The sequence below is a fragment of the Pezoporus flaviventris genome, unplaced genomic scaffold, assembly GCF_033815535.1.
Source record: "Pezoporus flaviventris isolate CSIRO_AGI_PZ_B2104156 unplaced genomic scaffold, CSIRO_AGI_Pfla_v1 ptg000031l, whole genome shotgun sequence".
In the NCBI taxonomy this organism is placed as follows: Eukaryota; Metazoa; Chordata; class Aves; order Psittaciformes; family Psittacidae; genus Pezoporus; species Pezoporus flaviventris.
Genome location: NW_026892579.1, coordinates 58,757,337 through 58,782,300, shown reverse-complemented (window position 1 = coordinate 58,782,300; position 24,964 = coordinate 58,757,337). Strand labels below are relative to the sequence as shown.

The 24,964-nt window shown below is 41.0% G+C and overlaps 2 long non-coding RNA genes across 3 annotated transcripts in view; one reads left to right on the top strand and one right to left on the bottom strand.

The window, feature by feature from the left end:
* Positions 1-80: 80 nt before the first annotated feature.
* The window catches only part of LOC133273244 (uncharacterized), a 29,521-nt gene continuing 4,637 nt past the window's right edge, over positions 81-24,964 (top strand). Inside the window, exons 1-5 of one of the 2 annotated variants that reach the window (XR_009744684.1) lie at positions 81-92; positions 806-943; positions 18,779-18,877; positions 19,092-19,803; positions 20,282-20,448. This is a non-coding gene — a long non-coding RNA (uncharacterized LOC133273244). The other variant, XR_009744685.1, reaches the window with a different exon arrangement.
* Positions 21,987-24,964, bottom strand: part of LOC133273243 (uncharacterized) — a 168,973-nt gene continuing 165,995 nt past the window's right edge. The window contains exon 3 of the long non-coding RNA XR_009744683.1: positions 21,987-22,001. This is a non-coding gene — a long non-coding RNA (uncharacterized LOC133273243). The remainder of the gene's footprint in view (positions 22,002-24,964) is intronic.

Below are 24,964 nucleotides of genomic sequence, written 5' to 3'. Positions count from 1 at the left end.
GGGGTCACCGAGCTCCCCTCGCCTGCTTGTGCTGCCGTGACAGGCTGACTGACAGGGCGACGCCTCTGCCGCCGTAGGAACGCTTATACGAGGTGCCCGGGGCAGCCGTGGCCGGGAGCCGGGCAGGGACAGTGTCCCAAGTTCCCGAGGGCAGCAGGCCGCAGGCCCGGGGGCTGCCTGCCCGCCCGCGGGGTGAGAGGTGTCCCCTCTCACACCTCCCCCTCCCCAGCAGCCTGCCCCCCGATGGGTTTGTCTGCCAGCTCTCTTTGCACAGAGGGAAACCAGGCAGCTGTTAAAGGACTGTTTATCAAGACTATTGCATTACTTCATAGCTCAGCATCCCAGGAGAGCGTTTAATCGCCCCAAGAGGTTTTTTCCAGGTCTGCTTGACAAACAGTTTGCATTTTTCTGGTGGGGGCCTATTAAAGAATAAGCATCATCTCCTGGCTTATCTCTGACAGCCCTGTATGGGGTTTGTTGCTTGTGTTGCCCAAATTCCATTGTCTTCCACAAGACTCAAGAAGTCAGGAGCAAACCCCCCATTTTTATTTCTGTGCCATGAGCTGTGTCAGTCCACTATGAGCAATTGCTGTTACAACCAGGAGTAGCAAGAACGACAGAAGCAAAAGGGGTTTTATACAACTATATGAGTTACATATGTATATATGTATATAGTCATGGTTGTAATGTTTTGCTCTGCCTTGAATTTTACAGGCTGTTTCAACAATCAGAAAATTAAAAAATAACAGACTATAGGCCATGATATTTGACCTTTTTTTTTTTTTTAAACTTTAATCACATCCAGATACTGAGAATGAGGAGAAGACGGGGCAGTACCTAACGGGATGAAGAAGCTATGCAAATAAACATGGACTAATCCATTGCCATGCACTATAATGGGAGGACATCCTGATCACTGTGGAGCAGTAGCAACTTTACCTGGGTATGAATTGCTTTTTAATACAGATATGTTTAACATTCATTTTCTAGTCTTTTTTTTCGGGGCATGACATTTTGATATTCACACAAATAAAGGGTTTACATTGTTGGTTGAAGCCAGATGTGAAAGCCTTGAAAGCCTGCTCTTTGTCCAGAAAAGAAATAATTAATCTGTCTATCTGAAATCACTCAGCTTATTGAACACAGGCTGCAGGGCTTAGACAGGGGAAATATGCGTCCTTTACTGTTCTGCTGTTAGTCCTGCTTGGCAATTCTGACACATCACTTAACCTGTGTGTGTCTTACTTTCAATAAGCTGGGAATGGTACCATGCCATATCATATTAATGCTCATGAATAAAGCATCTGCAATCTCTGAATGAGAAAAGAGTCATTTTTGGTTCAAATCATCTCTTGATTTGTCAGACTGAATGCTTCAGCTGTGCCTCCTCATGTACAGTGATGGCAAAATTTACTCTGCTCTGAGGCAAACTAGGTTTTAATTTGGGAGACGTGAAGAAAGAAAAGAACAGTCTAAAGAGCAAACTGCCTTCACTAACTATTCCAAGATTAGATATTCACTAGATCCTTAGATATGCTTATGATTTTAATTTTACTGCATTCATCTACATCTCCTATAATTTTTATCACATAGGCCTTTTCCTACCAGGGATTTTGACTATTAAAGAAAACACTGTATGACTAAGGGTTAGTTTGAAAACTGCAGTCAGAAATTACAGTGTAATTAAAGTCACTCAGGACATAGTGAGACTGAGGGCTGCCAATCACTGCAAAGTAAATGGTTAATTTGCTGCTTCTAGCACAGCATATTAGATTACATATGAAAGGGATGCAAGTTCTCTGCCGGAAGGAGGCCTTTTAAGGAGGAACTTACGGACTGCAAGGTACAGTCAGTAAATCCATTGTTGTCCTTGCTACCAGCTATTGCTGCCAGTTGTTGGATACCCTTAAAAGATTTTGGTGTTTTATCAAAGGTCATGTACAATGTGAGAGAGGAAATATATTGTGGTTTGGATGGAAGTCTATTTTTAAACTTATTTTGCTAGTTTAGTTGAACTGAGATCTTTTTTCTTGTTCTAAAGAAAAGGAAAGAGCAGTGTCTGTAAGAAGAAAGGTGCAGAGAATGGCAGCAACCTTCTTAAGCAACAGGGAGAGAAATTTTGTCGTGGTCTGTACTTGTCAGTGTCATTTGCTTTGAACAGGGTAACAGGGAATGCCTTCTCTACACCAGTGTATCCATTGTTGTGTCAGTGGAGAAGGAGATAGTTTTCTGCATGAGTCGTGTTGAGGAACATCATTAATACCCCAGAGATCCTGCAATGTCAGTGTTTATGAACGGATTATGAACCTGAACTGTGCTAATAGTATAGTGCACTTATAAATAAATCATAGCTGCAGATTTAGTTTAACTATACACAAAATACACAGGGATTGGTATTTCTTTTGTACATCAGTGATAGGATGCAAAGAAATCTTGAAGTGGAAAAGCTTAAAAATCAGTGAATTGATGGGTGAAAATATAGAGTACCATATACTCTTGATTTATCTTCTTTGTGTATATATTGCACATATTCCATTCTGTGTATATTCTAGTTAGTGCAACTTGTTTAGAAGGCTCTAAAGAAATAAGCAAATAGAGGAAAATATTTTTTTTTTCTATTTTCAGGGTAATTTTGTATATATACTTCAAAATTCAGATTTTCTGCAGTCAGTTAAAAAGTAACTTTTGCATACTATTGTGTACATAGAAGATTTCTATAGCATCCAATTGCTGCTGCTCGTAAAGCCATGGAGGGAACTCCCCCCAGTTTCCGAGTAGAAGGTGTGGTGACTTGCTGTGATTTTTGCAAGAGAGCAAGCCTTTGTGACAGAAGATAATAAAAGTATGATGACTGAGCAGAGTGCTGAAGCTTATCAGATAAAGTACTACAACTGTCTTCTACTGAGTTGAATAGGTTTTTATGCACTTGCCAGTTGAGTAGTTCGTGCTTATCCTAATGTGCAGGCACAGAGAAACCCTACAAGCAGAGGCAGGAAGCAGGAAATAGAATCATAGAATAGTTAAGGCTGGAAAGGACCTAAGATCATCCAGTTCCAAACCCCCTGCCGTGGGCAGGCACACCTCACACGAAACCATGTCATCCAAGACTCCATCCAGCCTGGCCCTGAGCACTGCCAGGGATGGAGCATTCACATCTTCCTTGGGTAATGCATGCCAGTGCCTCACCAGCCTCACAATAAAGAACTTCTTTCTTATATCTAACTTAAACTTTCCCTGTTTAAGTTTGAACCCAGAAATACTCAGAACAGAAAGGGAAAATAAGCTATGGGGGCAGCTGTCCCACAGCTCTGCTCAGTATAGCAGAGAAAGGAAGGTCCAGGAGGAGCAAACACAGTATAGCAGTGTTTCTTTGTCTCACTTTCACTTCTTACAGGTATATAAGCTTTGCACATGCCAGCCCAGTGCTGGCTGGGGAAACAAGTTCTTGTGTTGATGAAGCTGGTTGTTTTGGCAGAGCACGGGAAAGACATTCTACCTAGGTATTAGTATTAATCTCTCCTTAATCTGTTTTGTTTCTTATTGAGGCATTTTACCTTTGTCTCAGGATTCTTCCATTACTTTGCCAAAAACAGAAAATCAGAAGTATTCACAGTAAGCATCCCTTAGGATTCCCTAAATACTGGGTATCATTTGCTGATTTTATGAAACAGTGGATGCAATAAGTTAAAAACATTCAGGAAGTTCTGTTTCTTCTAATCAGATCATGGTTTAAAGGACAAGATAAGCCTTCATCAGACACACCTCCAACATTATATGGCTACTTCATTAGCATTAAGGAACTCTGACCTTTACCAAATCTTGCATTTGTACTTTTCCTGGTTATCAAAAGCAACCTCACTCAGGTGCCAGGAGCAGTGTGGTCATGGTATCCTAATAATAAAAGACAACTCTGGTGTCAGATGAGAGTGCTCAGCAGGCCTGGATTCCTGTGAAGGACAAAAGGGTCTGGATCTCCTCCCTATAAGCACCACCCATTCTGAGTCATCTGATCTGGAAGTACTGGCATAATTGCAAAACATCCTCACACAGATGGAATGATCTAGTGTAGGTTACACCAGGATTCTTGAGTGAGCTATCTGGCTGTCTAATTAAAATATGATGTGGTCAGATCTTTACTGTTGGGGATTTTTCACTAATGTTTCTTTGTGAGGTGGAGAAAATGTTTTTCCTCTTTAGTGTCACAGGGTTACAGACTATGAACTTATTTTTGTTGACTCATTTCCAGATACACATAAGAACACTTGTAAAAGTCACTTTGGTTTTTTAACTTTAACTCAAATTCAGTTCCATGTAGCATCATACATTTATATTGACTATAAATAGTTTTATGGCAAAGAAAATCTGCCTTTTCAGCTATGGCTTCTTATTTGAAACATTTTATTTTCTGATGACCCAAGCTGAAGCATTGAATTGTACAGATCAGGTGTGTTGGACATTGGGTACTTCGCTCATGGCAAGCCTCTGGGTGCATTGGACCCTGCCCTCCATCCCCCTAAGTGTTTTGTAGTTATTAAGGCATGTGCAGTGGATGCACAGTATTAATAAATCTGAATTCTCCACTTATATCACTGGCAACATTTTGTGGACACTTTGCAGAGATATAAATGGCAACCAATGGAAATTCAGTTTTAGGACTCTGATTTCTGGAGATTTGAAGTTCTTTTTATACCAGCTGAAGTCAGTGAAACCAGTTTCTGAATACTGGGTTCCAGATACTAAAGCCTGGCAGGCAAAGCTGGGTTATCCAAAATTAGCTACCACCTCTGAAAAGACAATTGTGATTACCTCATAGGGAACTCTGAGATAGAGCCCAGACTAGAATCTAAGTCAGCTGATACCCAGCCTTGTGCATTAACCACAACACTGATTCTTTAATACTGTGAGCTTGAATACTGACTTGTTAAAAAAATACATGCAGTTTTCAAAACTCAATCACAGCATATGCAAAATATGCTTTGATTTCATTTGCTGGTAGAATTCTGAGAGTTGAAGTCTATTTGCACCTCAATTTTTCAAAGAATGTGGCTTCAATTCATTCGAGGGAAAAATATGCTCTGTACATACTAGAAACTAGTAAACAGTGATTTATCCCATTTCTTCTGTGAAGACAGGCTGAGAGTTCTGGGGTTGTTCAGCCTGGAGAAGAGGCTTCAGGGAGACCTTAAAGCATACTTCCAGTTCCTAAAGGGTCTGACAAGAAGGCTGGAGATGGACTTTTTATTGAGGCCTGTAGTGACAGGACAAAGGGCAATGGTTTTAAACTGGAAAAGGGTAGGTTTAGATTGGACATAAGAAAGGTATTTTTTATGCTACGTGTGGTGAGATACTGGCACAGGTTGCTCAGAGAAGCTGTGGTTGCCCCATCCCTGGCAGTGTTCAAGGCCAGATTGGACGGGGCTTGGAGCAACTTGATCTAATGGAAGGTGTCCCTGCCTGTGGCAGGGGGGTGCAACTAGATGATCTTTAAGGTTGTTTCCAACCCAAACCATTCTATGATTCTATGATTTTATGTGTTGCAGTGACAGAAGCAAGACGAGGTGAGACCCAGAAATTTCAGAGCAGTACACACCATGGAAGCAGGATATGTGGGCTTAATAAATAGGCCATGTTTAAGGATGTTTGAGGGATTATGTCTTGATTGATTCAGTCCTGCAAGCATGCAGCATGCAAGAGGAGAGGAGATGAAAATATCTGTACTTTGTTTCCTGCTCTGTGGGATGCAGGAAACCCTACTCTGCTGCTGTGCTGCAGGATTTTTCAAGCTCACCTCTCTGACAACATTGGTCCTTCAACACTCAGTGAGCTCTGTATAATGCTTTGAAGACCAGGGAGGTTTGACTAAATGAGAAGACATTCAGAATGAAGTGCAATGTGTTCCATTAAGGAGTTTTTCCAGAAGGCATAAGAATTGTCAATGCACATTTCTATATTGTTTGAATTGCACCTCTCACTTGTCTTTCAAAAAGTCGTCTTTGTTTTTAACACAGAACAAATGGATTTCTCAGAAATGCTGGACATTTGCAACATCCACTGATTTATGTGCAGGGCAGATGCTCAGCACAATTGCTTTTTTACCATACTACATTTAGTTGTAAAAACTTATATGAAAGCAACCCAAAGCCTGCTTGACATCATCAAAAATGATGTGCTTTCTTTCCTTTTTTTCCTCTTCCTACTACCATGGCACAAGAGAAGTAATATGTTCCATACTGAAGAGAGAATTAGTGAGTACTGCCCTTGAAATTCCCAAGTGCAGGTTTCAGCAAGCTACCCGGGTTAAACGAAGACTGAGAACTTACTAAGATAGAGAATGAAAATGGGGAAATAGCTCAAAGAAGTGGATGCACCAGTAGCTTAATACAAGAAAAACCTCTCTTCTTGTGTTATGCTGAAAAATAGCTGATACTTTCAGTTAGCTATTTTGCAGTGACAATCATTTGCCCAAATTAAATAAGGCAAACAGAAGGAAAAGGAAATAAAGTTTTGGGTTGGTTTTTTTCGGTGTAGTCGAAGTTTTCTACGAGAAATTTTATGTTTCCTTACAAGGAGGATATTGAGGTCTCAAACTAGATCATAACAAAGGAAAGAGCATTTACTTCGACTCCTGTAGCCAGACTTAAGAAGAGAAAGTCTCAGATGTGAATAAAAGACCGCAAGGTTGTTGCCTAATTGATTGGAAGCAAAGAACTGTCAGACATCAGAAGTGTGCCCAGCGTAAGACTGCCCTCTAATTTCTCAACTTTGGCACTTTTGGATGCCACTTGTGTTTAAAGTTAGTATTAATCTTTGTGTGAAAAAAAAATGCTACCTTTTTCCCTATAATCTTTCTCCCTTTAAGCAACAGTTTATAAATGCAGTAGCATTTTTTTGATGTCAGTAAGGTATTTTTATCTGGCAATTGATTAATGTGCATAGTAAAATGGATAAGCCTGTCTGTTGAAACACGGAACAGTGAGGCACAGCATAGTGCTACTGGAAGGAAATAATCAATTTTTTGGATTTTCATTAGGTCTGACAGCTTTGGATATCCATGGACATGTAACTGTTGGTAAGATGGATACAACATAGCGCAGAGTTTTTCTGCTTCCTGTAACTTAGGTTAATATTTGTGTCTGGTTATTTTTGAAGAAACATCCTTTCTACATGGAATTAGCTTTACAAGCAAAGGGAGTATAATGAGGAGAAGCTCACTGCAGGTTCTCCCACTGAGTTACTAGGGATTTAAGACAGGAGGTGGCAGTCTTGAGTAGCAACTCATTGCTGTGTCTGTTCAGTTAAGGTCAGGTCCGAACCGGAGATAGAGCTGAGCCCTTTTTCTTAAACATCGCAATGACAAGAAGCTGAGATATTGAATATGGCAACAACTAACTTTGTCTTTTGTGCCAGATAATTAAAATCGTACCTAAGTTATTTGATAATTTTAATGCAGGGTTTATGAGTTTTCCTAGGTTATTTGGTATTTGGATCGAGAGTCCTAAAGGGAAAGAGTGCAGCACAGTGGAGAGACAGAACTTAATCTGTCTCATTCTCATCAGGGTTTGTTTCCTCTAACTAGGAAAACCATGTTGCAAACAAGAATATCTTCCAATAAAATAATCACATTGGTTTATTCAAATATGAAGTGTGTCTAATTCTGGTGCTCTTTTAAGTATCCTGGAAGGGTGGGTGATCCTTCATCCCCTGCCTGTGGTCTGCAGGCAGGTCATGAGGTGCTTCTATCTCCCTCACAAACTACCACAAAATAGTGGCAAGGGAACCTACTTTTATTACTAACATTATATTGAAATGTTCTCATGAACAAATCAGCACAAAACTTTGCAGTTACAGTCTCAGCAGAGAAGGGAACTTGATGACATCATTGTTTTCCCCCTGTGAAAATGCTTAGTTGGAAAAAAGACAAAAAAAGACTAAATGAATCACAGCAGCTACATGCGACATCCCACTAGTCATTCTGAAGAATGTGAGCAGTGCCATTCACTGGGCAATCAAAATGTAACCAAGAGAGCTCTGTAGCATTGCTGGGTATTCACAGCAGGAATTTTACTTGTAAATGATTTTGTAAATGTTGTATATCTATGGATTGCTTTTCCCAACAGCCCCACACTTTTTAAATATGTATTCTGGACCAAATCTCAATTTACATATTTTTTTTTCATTCAGATGCACATGAAAAGTCTTCCTTTAGAAGTCTGAAAAGCAACAAATCCTTCAAATAGAGCAAGTTGCAACTCTGCTCTACTTAGAAAGTATATATACATGTAAGCCTTGATCCAAAACAGAACTGATTTTCTAAGCTTGTTTTTGTCATAGCCTGTAGTCAAAAAATACAGCCCCTTTTTTCCCTGTGGCTTGAATCCTTCAGTTAGCCTGTGCGTGCGCAAATGTGTCTGCTCCACACAGACACAGTAGTCCACCTTGATGGATCTGAATGCAAGATCAGGTTTTCTGTAACAGTCCAGTTCTGTTAGACGCAGCAGACATTGTCATGAACCCTTCTGTTTAATCTTTTTATTAAGCAAACATTTCCCTAAGTTTGCATAAGCAGTCGCCCAGCCGTGGCTTCCACACAGTCCTTTAATAACTAGCAGGGTGTGGTGATTAAATTTCCTCAGAGGCTTTTCTTCCATCTGACTACCAAAGTCTAATTTATCCCTCAGTTAACATCATCTCTTACTTGCTTTGTTTTTTTCACCTCCTTCGTCTGTCGGAGATAGATCAGTGAGTTAATAGCTGCCTTTTTAGTGCAAAAAGGGGGTGGAGAATGATTCTTTGAGCCTGATTCCCTAATGAAATTAGGCTTATGTGATCATACCCTGTGTATTCCAGCATTCAGCAGTAACAATATGGAACCCCACTGGCCATTTCACTCATATGGAAGAGAGAAGGGGACTCCAGTCTTCCAGCTTCCTAGTAATTTTGTGAAAATGGATGGCTGGGAAGAGGAAAGAGATCCTACTACTACCTTCTAGTAAGGAAAAGCTTGAACTGTGAACTCTTTTCTTATAAGACAACTGAAAATTCATTCAGGCTCTCCTTTGAGGCACAGATGTCTGAGATGCTAGTCTTCACTAGTTGCGTTGCTCGGAATTTATTCACATGAGGATAGCTCTCACTTCAGTGAGCAGTAGTGAAGGCAAGGCACAGGCAGTATTTGTAATCTGGGTTTATGGAAGTTCTACAGTGAGGTGATAGCACAATGTGAACACATTCCTCTCCTTCACATAGTGAATATGAAGCTCTGCCTCTTATATGTAGATGGCGTACCTGGGTATGGTTGTCATGGTGCTCTTTAAATAACCTGTCTTTAAACATTCTTGTGTCCTTCTGAAGGTGGAATGTACTGTACTTGATGCCGGAGAGGTATGAAACACATAATTTTTTGAGTGTCTATGACAGAACAAGGTATTTGTTAATTTTGCCACATTTCAAATATCAAAACGATGCAATTTAGTGTCCTGGGTTGGAGCAATCCCAGGCACAGCTACAGGTTCAGCAGAGAAGAGATCGGAGCAGCCCTGTGGAGAAGAACTTGGGCGTGTTGGTTGATGAGAAAATGAACATGAGCAGGCAGTGTGCACTCGCAGCCCAGAAAGCCAACCGTATCCTGGGCTGCATCAAAAGGAGCGTGACCAGCAGGTCGAAGAAGGTGATCCTGCCCCTCTACTCTGCTCTTGTGAGACCTCACCTGGAGCCTTGTGTGCAGTTCTGATGTCCTCAACATAAAAAGGACATAGAACTGTTGGAACAAGTCCAGAGGAGGCCACAAGGATGATCAGGGGACTCCCATATGAAGATAGGCTGAGAAAGTTGGGGCTGTTCAGCCTGGAGAAGAGAAGGCTGCGTGGAGACCTCACAGCAGCCTTCCAGTATCTGAAGGTGGTCTATAGGGATGCTGGGGAGGTACTCTTCATTAGGGACTGTAGTGATAGGACAAGGGTTAATGGGTTCAAGTTTAAACAGTAGAAGTTTAGGTTAGATATAAGGAAGAAGTTCTTTACTGTAAGGGTAGTGAGGCACTGGAATAGTTTGCCCAGGGAAGTTGTGAATGCTCCATCCCTGGCAGTGTTCAAGGCCAGGCTGGACAAAGCCTTGGGTGGCATGGTTTAGTGTGAGGTGTCCCTGCCCATGGCAGGGGGGTTGGAACTAGCTGATCTTAAGGTCCTTTCCAACCCTAACTATTCTGTGATTCTATTCTATGATTCTAAGATGAGCACCTGTCTTTTTGTGTGTGCTTGTTTTTTAAATAAAGGCACTGAAACTGTGAAAGAATGTGCAAAACAGTTCATAGAGCCAATCAATATGTTCATCTTGGGTTGAAAGCTGAGTCTTAAGAGTCTTTCTGTGTACTAGTTTAATTTTCACTCTTTCACAATCATATTTATGGGATTGGAGAATGTGCCAAAAAGTATTTTGCTCTATGAAAAAGTGCAATAAACTTGGGCCTTATAATGTCTGTGTTGTTGGAGAAATACAGTTTCCTTATTTTAAATAGGTGGTTTTGGAGTCTTAAAGCTTCTATTTCTGCTTACTGGTTTTCTTAGGACAACAGTAGCTGCAGCCTTGCCTAGCTTAGAACATGGGTAGATGTTTTTATCCAGATCCAGATGTGCAGAGCAAGGAAATTTTCCAGCCACAGCCCAGAGGTCCTTCTAGCTGCTACATCCTGGCCTGTCACAGAGCAGGTTTTCTGTGTTCTCCCTAATTCATATTAAGCACAATTAGGTTGTTAGTTTACAATCCAGGTCTGAGGTATGGCAGCTGCCTTTGCCTCACCTGAGATAGCAGTCCTCTCATAGACTCTTCTCTTAGCACATCCAAAGAGTGGTGAGGAGCATCTGTGGTTGTTAATCCTATCCACTGGCATTACTAGATGTAGAAGAAATGATCTGTGCATAACCCAAGCTCTGCTGATAATGCAGAAGCATACAGCATCACAGGCAAGACTTCTGCCTGCACAGAAGATACATGAATACCACTTGGGGACTTGAATATCTAAGCTCAGCAAACAGAAGGAAAACAACTGACTCATATACTTTTACAAACTCATGCCAGCGAGCAGAAGCATATGTGAAAATGGCTTCTTACACTAAGAAAAACTGTAGCTAGGTGGAAACAGGGTATCTGAAGAACTATTTAGTGTTTTTTTTTAGGGCACTAAAGAGATCTATTCTGAATGTGGAAAAAGTCCTCATGAAAGATACACTGGAGTTTTCAAGAAGAAGATGTAGTTAAAGTGTAACTTGGACTGTGAATAGCCTGAGCAGATATTCAGGAACCCTACTAGCTCTCTGTGTGGTAGGAAGATCTAAGAGAAATGATCAAGCAGGTCCATAAGCAATGGACAGTGAAGCCTGGTTTCCAATGGATTTGTGTCTCATGCAACTTTTTCCCTTGGCCTCGTTTCTTGGGTCTGTCCTAGGTGGATCATCTGATGTCTGATAAGAATGGGGCTTTTGCTACATCCTTTTCCATGGTCGTCCTTTTTCAGTGGCACCGTTTGTATCTCCTTCCTACCTGGCTGCCAACTTCCACTAAACTTGTGATAACTTTGTACTTTGAAACCTGTGATTCACTTTCAAATTTAGTTGAAAAGCAGACACTGGATTCAGAGGTTACTCAAAGAGGAAGTGAAGCCAGCAGATTAGGCACTCATACACAAAATATGATGACAAAGGCCTTTTTTTCCTTAGGAAATCAGAACAGTTGGAGAAGGCACTTCCTCCAGACTTGGTGATTTCCAGCACTGGCAAAATCATCTCAAATTAGGGCATAGAAGGGGTAAATGGAAGCAGAACTAAAACCTGCTTTCATGTTGCTGTCTTTGGAGCTGCTTTGTAGAGAGCTGGGGTGCAGATTTACAACATTTTACTCGTGGTGGATGTTTGGTGTTTATTTGGATCTTGGTTATTCTTTAGGTGAAAATACATATAGTTAGAATTCCAGGTGTTGGTGTAAATCTAGATGTCAATTACTCTTTTATATTATTGCTGTTTGTTAGGCAGGTGTTACGGATAGGATTCATTTTGTTTAACCTCTTACTCATTCCAAAGCAATATATTTCTGTTTTTCTAGGTGGGAGCTACAATGGGTATGAATGAGAAAATGCAGTAACAGGTGCATAAACCAACCTACCTGAACACGTATCTAGATCACTTGTAATAGGCACATTTTGTGAGCCAGAACAATTTTCTGTGGTTCTTATCAACGTTTTTATCAGATTTTCATCCCAGTAGGTCAGAACTGCATTGTTTTGCTAAGGCTTTGGTTGACTTAAAAAATAACTCTCCTTTGGCTATTTGAGAACCTGTAGCTGAAATCCATGCTAGTGGCAGGCTGTGCTTTTGTCCTAGGAAAAAAACGTTTAAATGGCAAATGAAAGAGGAAATGATCAAAAGAACTCTTCAGAATAAACAGCTCTATGTTTTTCCCCTCTGTCTCTGAAAACTTCTTTTAGCTCCAGGCATGGGTTTGAATAAGCTACCTCACGTTTGCTGACACCAGCTAAAAGTTTATTCTATAGAGAGTAATGTATACCTTGTGTCAGACTTGGAAAGAACAAAAGTGGATTTCATGCAGATTATGTCATTGTATGTAAAAAAAGATATATACTGCACAAAACAAAATGCTTTATCTAGGGGCTTATCTAAGTGCAAAAGTTTTTCTACCAAATATAAAGTAGCTGTTGAGATAACTAGGGTGGGACAATCTGGGTAGATAGGTGTAATAACTGATAACAACACTTCTTTGCCTCAACTAAATCCTCAGTAAGAATGTACTGCTCACTAGAGCTTGTGTCAGAATATTTCAGTTAAACAAACTATAACTTACCCTCCTAAAAAGTAGTAATGCTTCTACAAGACCTGTGTGTAGACTAAACCCTAGTATATGTTGTAGACTAGACCCTAGTGTATGTTGTCTAATGACACAGCTCTTACCCAGGGATAAGTTCTTTTTAAATGTGAGGAATTCATTTCTATTCACTGCTTTTATATCACATCCTATATTACTCTGAGATAGCAGATTGTTGCATTCGGTTCCTGCCTTCCAAGCCTTACTTCTTCGGTTCCAACAAGCAGTCAGCTTGCAGGGCATGAACCCCACTTTCAACATTGCAGTTTATGATACTGAACAACACTGAGGTAGTTAGATTAGGATTCCTCTCTTTATGGAATTCAGGATGGTGTCAAACCTGCCAAATGTCTCTTTCACAACGTTCTGATATAGGTGCTGTGACTGGTGTGCTCAGATGACTCCTGCCTGAGCAGCACTGGGCTTGTTGTAAACCAGCAGAAGTATCTTGACCATTCACATCAGTGCTTCCATAAGCTTAGCCAACATCAGAATCAACTCCAGGGACAAGTGGTCATGGTAGGGTTTCAGGCTCCTTACCATTTTACTGCATTGAACATATTTGCCAGCAGGTTAGAACTGAGCCTTGGGTATCATCTATGCATTTGCTGGGTACATACTGTAAACAACAGCTGTCTTCCAATTTGAGGCCTACTTCAGATATCATGAAGGTTAAGTGTCCTCTTTAATGTTTATATCAACCCTTTATGTACTCTGTGAATCTAAATGAGTAGTTTGGGGAGCTCTTTGTACCTGGTTCCCATGATTCTGTGAGTGGAAGAGGTCCTTTTATGTGATCCTGGCAGCAGACATGTGTATGTGTTCACGGCTGCAGGAGGGACAAATTGTTTTGAAAGCTGGAGACTGGGAGAGTGCTTACAGGAAGCATCTCACTACACACTTACCGTAGCTTGAATAGTCTTTCTTTGACATTACATATTGAAAGTGTCTGTATCATGGAAAACAAGTTTTAACCACAAAGGCTATGCAGAGTATGACTCTGCTGCCCAAGAGCACAGGCCATGCCCATAGCAGTCACAGAGTTCCTCTTAACATGATCAGCCTTAGTCACTGTATCTCAGATCACATTTTCCAGTACCACTTTCAGATTTCCTTGGGTAGTATTTTGAATATTGTCAGCTTGGAAATTAACTGAGGATCATGAATATTTCAGTGATTTCATTGACAAATAGGTAAGAAAATCTGAGAGCTACAGCTCACAAACAGGACAGTCTTTCATTCATTTTTTTTTCCTTTCCTTCTCTCCACGGGCTTTTTTTTTTCAGCTTGAAGCTGGCAAAACCTTGTTTATAAGGACTTTTACTCTCAGGTCTCATGGCCTGAAATACTACCTCATCATTCCAGACCAATTTGTGGTACTCATTTAGCAGTACATCTGCTAGATACAGAGATATTGAAGTTAACAAAAAGCATGTATTTTAACTTCTAGAACCTAAGCTAAAAATGTAGTGGCCAAGCATAGAAAGTCTGTGTTTTTTCCCAATGAAAATGAATAGATTGAGTTATTGAGACAATAAAGATAAGTCCCACGATGGTATTGTACACAACTTTGCTTTTCTTATTGAAGAGAACTCAGAAGCAATTGACAAAGTAAAATGAATCACAGCTTAAATTCCAGCCAGCTTCTCTCAGCAAATGGTCAATAGTCAATAAAGAGAAAACAGGCAATGCAGAAAATTATTACTTCCCTCTATCTCTGATACCCATTTCAGGAGAGAGCACTCATCCCTCAGAGGGAGGAAGGGATGCTCTCTTGTACATGCAGCTATCATTGGTTAGCTTTCAAATTAATCCCACTCTAACTAGCCTGTCCAACCTGGTTTTGTTACTGCAAACAAATGAAATTCAGACCCTGAGGACTCTTCATTGCCTCCATTCCACAAAATGTGTAAAATAGTCATTGATAAATCTCACTCCATTTCCTTACTTCACTTAGTTGGTTTAGGAGCAGCCATTTAAGAAACTTATATTTTGCAAATCTGAGATAAACCATATTACAATAGAGAGTTATTTGGAGGTAACAGTGCAGTGTTTATCAGGACTGTGATTAGAAGTGTCCAGATAGGTCTGGAAGGTCTGATTCCTGTTTGAAATCCTGGTTTTCAAGTTGTGATGCATGCGTTGTTTTCCATACCTTCCCCATTCTGTTATAACAGAGTCTTGGGCAACAGGGTCTAGTGTGAGGCATCCCTGGCCATAGCAGGGGGGTTGGAACTAGATGATCTTAAGGTCCTTTCCAACCTTAACTATTATATGAAAATGCACTCAGTATTTGCAAAGGCCAAGTTCTGCAGAAATAGAAGTAATTCTGCTATAGTTCACTCTGCTCCACAGAGCAGCAGAGAAAAGTTTTAATTTATGCACTATGAAGAAAGTGCTGATTTGGCTCTGTGGTTCTTGGAAACCGTCTTTGCTCTGCTATTTCCTGTTATTTTCTCAAGCTGTATATTTCAGATGTGAGCAGGGACCTACTCAAAATGTCTATGTTTGTAGTGGAATGACATGATTCCTTGGACAGATGTAGATGGGTGTTGTTTGCCAGTAAAAAGGAATGGAAAGCGAAAGCATGGCAGAAAGTTTTTTCATCTTAGTTCTGAGGATTTGATGCTTAATACCAACACACCATGGTTAACAGCCTTCCCCAGTGCTGACTTCTCTTGAAGGCTGCATGCTAAATCTCATTTCCTAAGACCTTCAGCTCTTTGCCCGGTTGCTGCTCCTCTCATCCTGAGACACATTTTACATGGCCACACAGTGAGACGGTCCCTGCTCGCTGTTGTAGTGCTGGCAGCGGCACCCAGCAGCTCCTTTCTCACAGCTCTGCTGCAGTCTGACAGTGAGAGGTTGTCTGCAGGCCAGACAGTGCTGCAGGACAAGCAACTTTCTGGCTGCATTAACTGATGATTCAATTTAAAGAGAGGCATTGCCACTGTGTTGGTTTGAATGATTGTGGTGCTTCAGTGTTCGTTGACATTATGTAATTTATAGGATTCTCTGTGTGTTGGGAGAAGGGAATACATCACTGCAGTGATCTGACACATCACCTACGTTGGTGACCTTATTTCAAACCTTTTTGGATGCCAAATTGAGTAAAGAGCTTTCAGACTCTGTGGATGACCTGGCAGGAGCTGAATTACTTTCCTCAAAACCATTTGTACTTTTTGTTTTGTGACCTTGGCAGGGAAGTAATTGGGAAAGTTGTTCACATGCCATCTGCACCTGCTAGCTTTGCCATGCAGCAATAGGTCATTTCCTTTCCAAACATGACTGGCTCCTGATACCAGTGGGAAATTGGCAGCTCTTACATGAAAGCAGAAGATTCCAGTTTCCTCTTTTGGCTTTTCACTGAGATAGGAAGGGAGTTGTTGTTATGGTCCCAGTGCTCTGTGTCAGAGCTCTGTTCCCCACATAACTGCTTTTGCAGTCACTGAAAAACAATCTGTCAAAGGTATACAGCTTCATATCTTGTAGTGATATTTTTTTCCCAATATCACGGGCTTAATTCTAAACAGAACTGCACAACCTACAGTGGAAATATTTCCCTCTTCTTTTGTGTCTTGCTCTTTCTTCCTCATTTCTGTGAAAGAGTGAGAGTGCAGACTAAAGTGGCTCTCTGATGATAGGGCTTAAGAAACAACATAGTAGAGTTGAAGTGTACTTTTCTCCCTATTTCTTTGTCATATCAAAAATACGAGATGAAATGGCATTCATTGTTCTTTCAGCTCTCTTCTTACAGAAATGATGGGAATCTGTCAGATTTCTTTTCTGTAAGGGGTGTTTAAGGCAGCAAGGAGGGAATCGGTTGTGTTGGACGGGATGTAGGCAATTGCTTCATCTCCAGCCTGAAGTATCATTTCTGCAGAGAACTGCAAAGGAGCTGTATTGCTGACAGTGAGGGGGTGAATTTTCTTTCCACTCTCAACAGTATAAAGCAGCTGCATTGGCTTTACAAGTGATTCAAAGATTTGCTCTCCCTCAAAGTTAGGGTAAATTGTTTTTTGCACCCAGTGTGTGTCTTCATAAATGTGCACTGCCTTTCTCCTCCTGTCAGTTACTGGAGGTGGAGACAGAATCATCTGGTTTTGTCTGTGCTTTCATGTAGCATTATTAATGAAACAGGTAATCCTATTTGTCTTAGAATCAAGGCAAATATCTCTTGTGTTCTGTCCATCTGTTCCAGACACCAACAGCATGCTCATCACCATGGTATTGGAACAGGCTGGTACACAAATAGCAATCAGCAGTTATTAACATAATGTTATTACTTGGTCCATAAAACTAATATTGGCAGAGATAGACATCACTCACTGTGAGATGATAGTTCCTCAGCTGATGGACTTTTTTGTGCCAGAATATAATAGTATTTTCTATAAAAATCAGCAAAAGGATGCGTTTTTTTATTTCATGTAAGTAGCATAAATTGCCAGTCTAATCTCTATCAAGATTGTCTCTTTACATCCAGTAATTTACAACCCATTGTTATCTTATTGTAAAGCAGCATTCTGTAGAAAAAAAAGCAGGTTTTTTTACATGCTTTAGATCAAATAAACCACTGAAAGTTCCCTTTTTCCCTCCTTTCTCCCCCAGCTGTTGATACAGACTGATGCAGGAGTGGCTTTCTGCATGCAGAAGGTCATTTATGTCAAACTTGAACCAGACAAGTTCCGGTTTATTCAGCACATGATCTCCTTTGGTAGTGTTGGAGGGGTAGCAGGTGATTGCTGCCCACCAGGAAACTGTCACTCTCTGCACACATATTAAAGCAGTTAGTTCAATACCTTCTGAAAAGGGTAAAATTCATTCTGCTTTTCTAGCCTCTGGAAGGAACATGGACCTTTCAGACCAAGTTTTTGCAGCACTCAGCTTACCAGGGACGCACACTGCAGTCCCCAATACATCCTGAACACCCTACCAAACGTGGAGGCTCCTTACCTGTCCTTACTCCCCTTCATACATCTCTTTTCCACATAGTCAAAAGTCCAACTTCAAACATCTCCTTTTTGTTTGGTCACTTTTCCTATGATACAATGTAAAGATTTTTGTCAAGTTGAACAGCCACACTTTTAAAATCTCTGCTATTTAAATTGCTGGTTAAAATGAATAGATTACTCTCAGGTGGCTTGTGCCAGTCCGGTTAAATGAATATTCCATCTATGTATAATTTTTCTTCCCTGCTTAATCCAAATACATTCCTTGGAGACCTATTTTGCAAGCTTGTCGACAGAGACTCCTCTACAGAAGCAAAATGGAGCCTTTCCAGATTGCAGCTTCACAGCTGCAGTTATAAACTATAAAGCAAAAGTGAAACCAAGGCGTCAGAGTTTCTAGGTTTTATATCCAACTTTTGCTCACTTTAGATGGCAAATTGCTGCTAAACTAACATTTCTGTAAGTGTTACAGTGAACAAGCAAGTGCAGCTACGATGAAAGGGAACATCTTTATCTGAGCTGGTTGTGATTACATCAGTAGGCACAAGCAGATTACATCAGCCATTATTAGTCTTTCAGTGAAAATGAAACTTACCGGTTGTGATATTGGTTCAGTCTCTATTTTTATATCAATAGTTTAAAAAAGAACAGTTAACTACAATAATTACGCTTTAAACCAATTAAAAATGTAAATGGATTATTAAGAACATTGTTGCTAAATGAGCTATATATATGTAGAGCCCAACTGAAATGGTCAGAAAGGCTAACAAGAATCTTGTTATAAAAAGAAAGGATCATTCCCTACAGTTTAGCTCTGCCTTGAACACTTAGCTTTTGGCCCCACTGTGGGAAGGAGTCTACAGTACCAGGTGACTTTCATATATGTCTAGATGCAATGAAGGGCAAAGAGCAGCATTTTTACCCTGTCATTCCCTTTTATCAATCTCAGTTTCTTTCAGGGCCTGCATGGATGTATGCCAGCCTGTCCTGCAGGATACAGCCCAGTGAATAGGAGAAAAAATGTGTTTGAACTTGGCATAATTGCAATGAACATAAAGGTATAGTTGGAACTTAGTCAGAACACTCTCTTCTCTCTTGCTGTCATATGCCAGTATCTTGATTCTCTGCAGTCAGTTGCTTTGGATCAACGTTATTCAGAAGAATGAGTCATTTCTGGCTCAGCTTAATGGGTTTGTTGGGACTGAAAAAGCTAAGGCTGGACTATAGGCTGTACCACAAATTATTTTATGTAGCTCTTTTTATCATGTACAGTGACTGCCCACCAAAAGAAAATGAAGATGCATCACTTCAGCTTTTATAAGGAAGGTCTGTGCAGCTTTTGTAATATCCACAAATAGAAAGTGGTTACAGAGGTCTTCAGCTTTCTCTGCTTCTGGGGTTGCAGTGTACATCACAACATTACCTGTTGCCGCTGCACTATTTCTCCTTGTCCTTTTAATTTGAGATAGGCTGCATCCTCCTCAATAATCTTTCAGGTTTATGACCTGGATCATAAAATGTGACCACTAAAATAGGGTGGATGATTATTTTGCAAAGTAGGATCTGGGGGAGCGTTGTGACCTGATATCTTTGTAGAACTGGCTGCCTCACAAAATAGCTGCTCTGAGGGGGGTGGGCATTCAGTTTGCCAAGTGTTAAATTGGACATACCCTAGAAAAAGTTAGACGGACTCCTCTGAATCAATGAGGGAGGCTGAGGTCTCTGATATGTTAATTACATGTTGATGGAAGGCACAGTAGTCCATTGCCCTTTCTGAACTACAGTATTAGTACAAAAAGCAATGAAAAATCATCGCAGCAGAGACTGTCACCCTTGTTCCCATGTGTGCTATATTTCTTCCATGGATACCAAATAGGAAAGCAAATGTAGTTCTTCTGATTATTTATTTTCTTCAAGTGCTGTCTCACAAAATAAGGCTCTGTGACTTTCTGCCCCACACCACTTTTCGATGCTCTTGATTTAGGTATGATATTAATATGTCTTTTGAACCATGTATTTTAGCAGCTTTCATATTCAGACGTAAAATCCCAGTTATTGAATGAATATTACATGGGGCAATATTGTGTTAGATGACAGCCTAATTTGAATAGTTAGTCATGTATTCAAAATGCGACCTTTTTTGGCATGGTACAAAAAGCATCTCATCAGTTAATGAACACAGGCAATGCATGCAGTGTGTAGGGAGTGATTGCGTTTAACTATGAATTACTCGATCTTTAAATAGCACTTTTTTTTCTTAAGATAAAAGGAGCAAATAATTTCAGTACCCTGGCTTGAGTAGCATTCATTGTAATTATTTTTCACCATGATAGCCAGTGGAATGTAAATAGTTTCTTAATTTCTCAATGGCAAATCTATAGCTCCTGGAATGATCTACCTTTTATATCTATTATATATATAAATTATATGATTTATCTCACCTTTTGTTTGCTTTTAGGGAGAAACCAGAGCTGCTTCATCAGTGCCAGCTCCACACTGTGGTTGGGCTCAGGAAAAGAATTGCATTGATGGATTAGTGCAACAACCCTCCCAGCTATGGAAGGGTGCATCTTACAAGAAAGTCCATAGGTGACTAATCAGCCAGACTGGTTATCCCTCACCCACAGTGGTAAGCAGCCTTTGAGGTCTGGGTATACCTGATATATTTTGGTATACCTGGAGCTCAGTCTAAATCTAAATTAAATTAAGCTAAGCACCTAAATACAGAATTTCAAACTTCACATTATATGCCTTATGAACAAAAACAAAAAGAGAAAAACCAGTTTCCACTGTGCATATTTTAGTCTTGAATCCTGCTTTTCTACTACTTTTCAGCAGTGCCTGGTAACTTAACACCTTTGCTTTCATGTTTGTTTGTTTGTTAGGTTAGTCATCACACAGTGTCATTTAGAATCAATTTAGCACCCTTCCATTGTGCTGAGTGATTCCAGTGAATAATGATAGCAGGATTAGCGAGCTACTAATTAAATGCTGCTGCCTCTTAGCTTGAAAATGAAACACCTCTATGGAATTTAAGAGTTTCTGGCTTTATTTAGGCTGTGTGTCTAAATAGGCTGTACCAGGATAGTGTGGACAGTACAATCTGAAAATAAAGTATTAAAACAGCAAAAAAGAAAAGAGGGGGAAGAAGAAGAGAGCAAGAGAGTGAGAGAAGGGAAACAAATTCACCCGGTCATAAAAATGTTGAATTGCATGGAACATTTTTCACACTTTGCATGAATCCCGAGTGCAATTTCCTAATTTTCCCTTTGTACAATGCAGATAAGGGGTTCATGTCTGTTCTCACTTCCACTCACAGGTGCATCTTCAAATTTTTGCAAGTGGTAAGTGGTGTAAAATAGGATGTACTGCCTATTTGTTGAAGCCTCCAGGTGTACCTGTTCCAGTAAAGCAGGAGCTAGGTTCCTTACCACTTGCGGACTAAAGAACCCATTGAGTGCTTGCATCTCATATTGGCTTTACTACTATGCAGAGTTTTACCACTTGAATTCACTGATTAATGTTTGAAGCAGAATTAAACCTTTATTTTATTTTTTTTTTCAAAATCTGCTACCAAAAATCACAGTATTTCACAGTTAAAAGACAGTTCTTTGGTTTTTCAAAGACATTATTAAACTGATTGTACCATCCTCCTCATAGGATTGTACTGGTATACGCTCCTATGATACAAATAATGCAAATGGTACAAATGACACAAATTATGAGCTCCTGTCTGAAATAATAGAAATGATCATAGAATCACAGAATAGAATCATAGAATAGAATCACAGAATAGAATCACAGAATAGTTGGGGTTGGGAAGGACCTTAAGATCAGCTAGTTCCTCACACCTCACACTAAACCATCTCACCCAAGGCTCTGTCCAACCTAGCCTTGGACACTGCCAGGGATGGAGCATTCACAACTTCCCTGGGCAACCCATTCCAGTGCCTCACCACCCTTACAGTAAAGAACTTCTTCCTTATATCCAATCTAAACTTCCCCTGTTTAAGTTTTAACCCATTACCCCTTGTCCTGTCACTACAGTCCCTAATGAAGAGTCCCTCCCCAGCATCCCTATAGGCCCCCTTCAGATACTGGAAGGCTGCTATGAGGTCTCCACGCAGCCTTCTCCAGGCTGAACAGCTCCAACTTTCTCAGCCTGTCTTCATACAGGAGGTGCTCCAGTCCCCTGATCATCCTCATGGCCTCCTCTGGACTTGTTCCAACAGTTCCATGTCCTTTTTATGTTGAGGACACCAGAACTGCACACAATACTCCAAGTGAGGTCTCACAAGAGCAGAGTAGAGGGGCAGGATCACCTCCTTCGACCTGCAGGTCATGCTCCTTTTGATGCAGCCCAGGATACAGTTGGCTTTCTGGGCTGCGAGTGCACACTGCCAGCTCATGTTCATTTTCTCATCAACCAACACCCCAAGTCCTTCTCCGCAGGGCTGCTCTGAATCTCTTCTCTGCCCAGCCTGTAGCTGTGCCTGGGATTGCTCCAACCCAGGTGTAGGACCTTGCACTTGGCATGGTTAAACTCCATGAGGCTGGCATCAGCCCACCTCACAAGCATGTCAAGGTCCCTGTGGATGGCATTCCTTCCCTCCAGCATATCAACTGAACCACACAGCTTGGTGTCATCGGCAAAGTTGCTGAGAGCACACTCAATCCCACTGTCCATGTCAGTAACAAAGGTGTTGAACAAGACCGGTGCCAACACTGATCCCTGAGGGCCACCACTCGTTACTGGTCTCCAGCTGGACATGGAGCCATTGACCACAACTCTTTGTGTGCGGCCATCCAGCCAGTTCTTTATCCACTGAGTGGTCCATCCACCAAATTGATGTCTCTCCAATTTAGAGACAACGGATGTCGTGTGGGACAGTGTCGAATGCTTTGCACAAGTCCAGGTAGATGACATCAACTGCTCTACTGCTGTCCATCAGTTCTGTAGCCCCATCATAGAAGGCCACCAAATTGGTCAGGCAGGATTTCCCCTTAGTGAAGCCATGCTGGCTGTCACCAAGCACCTTGCTGTTTTTCATGTGCCTTGGAATGCCTTCCAGGAGAATCTGCTCCCAGATTTTGCCAGGCACAGAGGTGAGACTGACTGCTCTGTAGTTCCCTGGATCATCCATGTTCCCCTTCTTGAAAATGGGGGTTATATTTCCCTTTTTCCAGTCATCAGGAACTTCACCTGCCATGATTTTTCAAATCTGATGGACAGTGGCTTAGCACCTTCATTTGCCAGCTCCTTCAGGACCCAGCAAATGAAGTTGCTAAGCCACTGTGATGGTACCTAATCCTGAACTGACATCTGTAGGATTTTAAATAACAGTTATCAATGACAGGTCTGTAAGCTAGCCTCAGTTCTCTTTATCCTGTGCTAGGATGAAGATGAAGGCATTTGACCCTCTTAACATCCAGATCCAACGCCTGGGCTTTTTTCCCTTGAGCTCTTGTTGCATTTAAGGATTCATGCCGAATAACAATAACAAAAGATGAGTCCCATCTGGTTTGCTGTTGGTTGTTAATTTAATTCAGTGAATGACTACTCAGAGTTTAGTCTGGCAGCCAAAGAAGGTATGCAGTTATCAACATTACTGATAGGATAAACCAATTATGTAAGCTTGTTTTCAAATCTCCCCAAGTCCCCTAATACTTAACAAAGTAAAACTCTTCAGTTGAAATGCACCTGCTTACAGAAAGATACAGCACCAAACAGAAGTTTCATTTAGAGCTTTGGGTAGACCAAGTGGTTTTGTTGCCATTTTTAAGCATGAAATATAGCATGAAACTGAAAAGACAGTACAGATAAGAAAAACACAGAGTTGTAAGAAAGCCTTTTGAGAGCTGTCAGAGAAACCTTTGAGCTTAGAAGGCTGTGGAAGCTCAAGCACTGAACAGCTCAGTATGTGCTGTGTTTTGGGGGTCTAGTTAGTGCTGCATCTTTGAGCTGTAACAGTATTTCTCAAACTGTGCGTCCAGCCATTGCCTTGCCAGGGCTCCAGATTAATCCTGTGTAGGGAGAGCAAAGTGCCTCTGGGGCTTTTCCTCATGAAGATCTGCACTTGTGCCTGGATAGTGTGGGAGGTGGCTCCTTCTTTCTCCCAGCATTTATAGCCATTGTGAAAATAGATGATTCCAGAAGACAGTCTAACACACAACTGCAGATGCAAATTTCATTGTAGAGGTCTGAGGCTCTCTCTTCTGTGATACAGCTAAACTGTACAGGCACATGCAAGCAGTTCCACAAGCCTGCACCAGAATGCGCCAGACCAACTGAGATGGAGCTTACAAGGGAGAGAACAAAATGCCAAGGGGCAAGAAAGAGGAAAAAGCACAAAGAACAGTGAAAAATTAAAAATGTAGGTCATGGAATGTAAAACAACAACATCAGTGCCAGGCCATGAAACAGGGGGAGCGTTTTGTTGCTGAATAACATGTTGCAGGCCCAAGTCAGTGTGCAACACACGAAGTATGGAAGATGCTGTGCAAAGCGGTGTGCAAAAATAATAAGCAAACAGAGGAGGACTGGGAACAAAGGAAAACTGGGAAGAAAGGTTTTGAAAAAGGAAGAGGTTAGAAGAGAGAATAATGGCACAAAAGCTGGTATGGAAGAGAAGGGCTGAGATAGTAGAAGGAAAGATGAAAGAAGGTACAGCCACTGATTTGATTTGCTTCTTTTCATTAGAATTGTATCCTTTTGCCACTTTTGGATGCCATAAAGACATATATATATATATGAAAATACAAGCTTTTCAGCTTAACAGGGTAAAACTCCCTTCCAGAACTCTGGCATCAAAATTACCTGCAAAACCCAATGAAACAACCTTCAGTATTAAGTCAACTGCCAGTGTTAAACAACATCCTGTGCCAAGCAGGGAGATGCCAGCACAGCTAGGTACATGCCAGAGTGTTTACATGATAACTGGTATGATGAATCAAACTCTTAAGCAAATAGATACCTAGGCAAAGAGCAGAGCGACCAAATTCCATGGTGCACTACCCTGCTATCTCTGCTGCATTGCAAAATGCATGAGTCAGGGGTAGAAGATAGCCCTTGGCAGTATGTGTGGAGAGTACTATGATCCCCACAAGACCCTGTGTTCTTACTTCCTGATGTTTTCAAGTGTGCA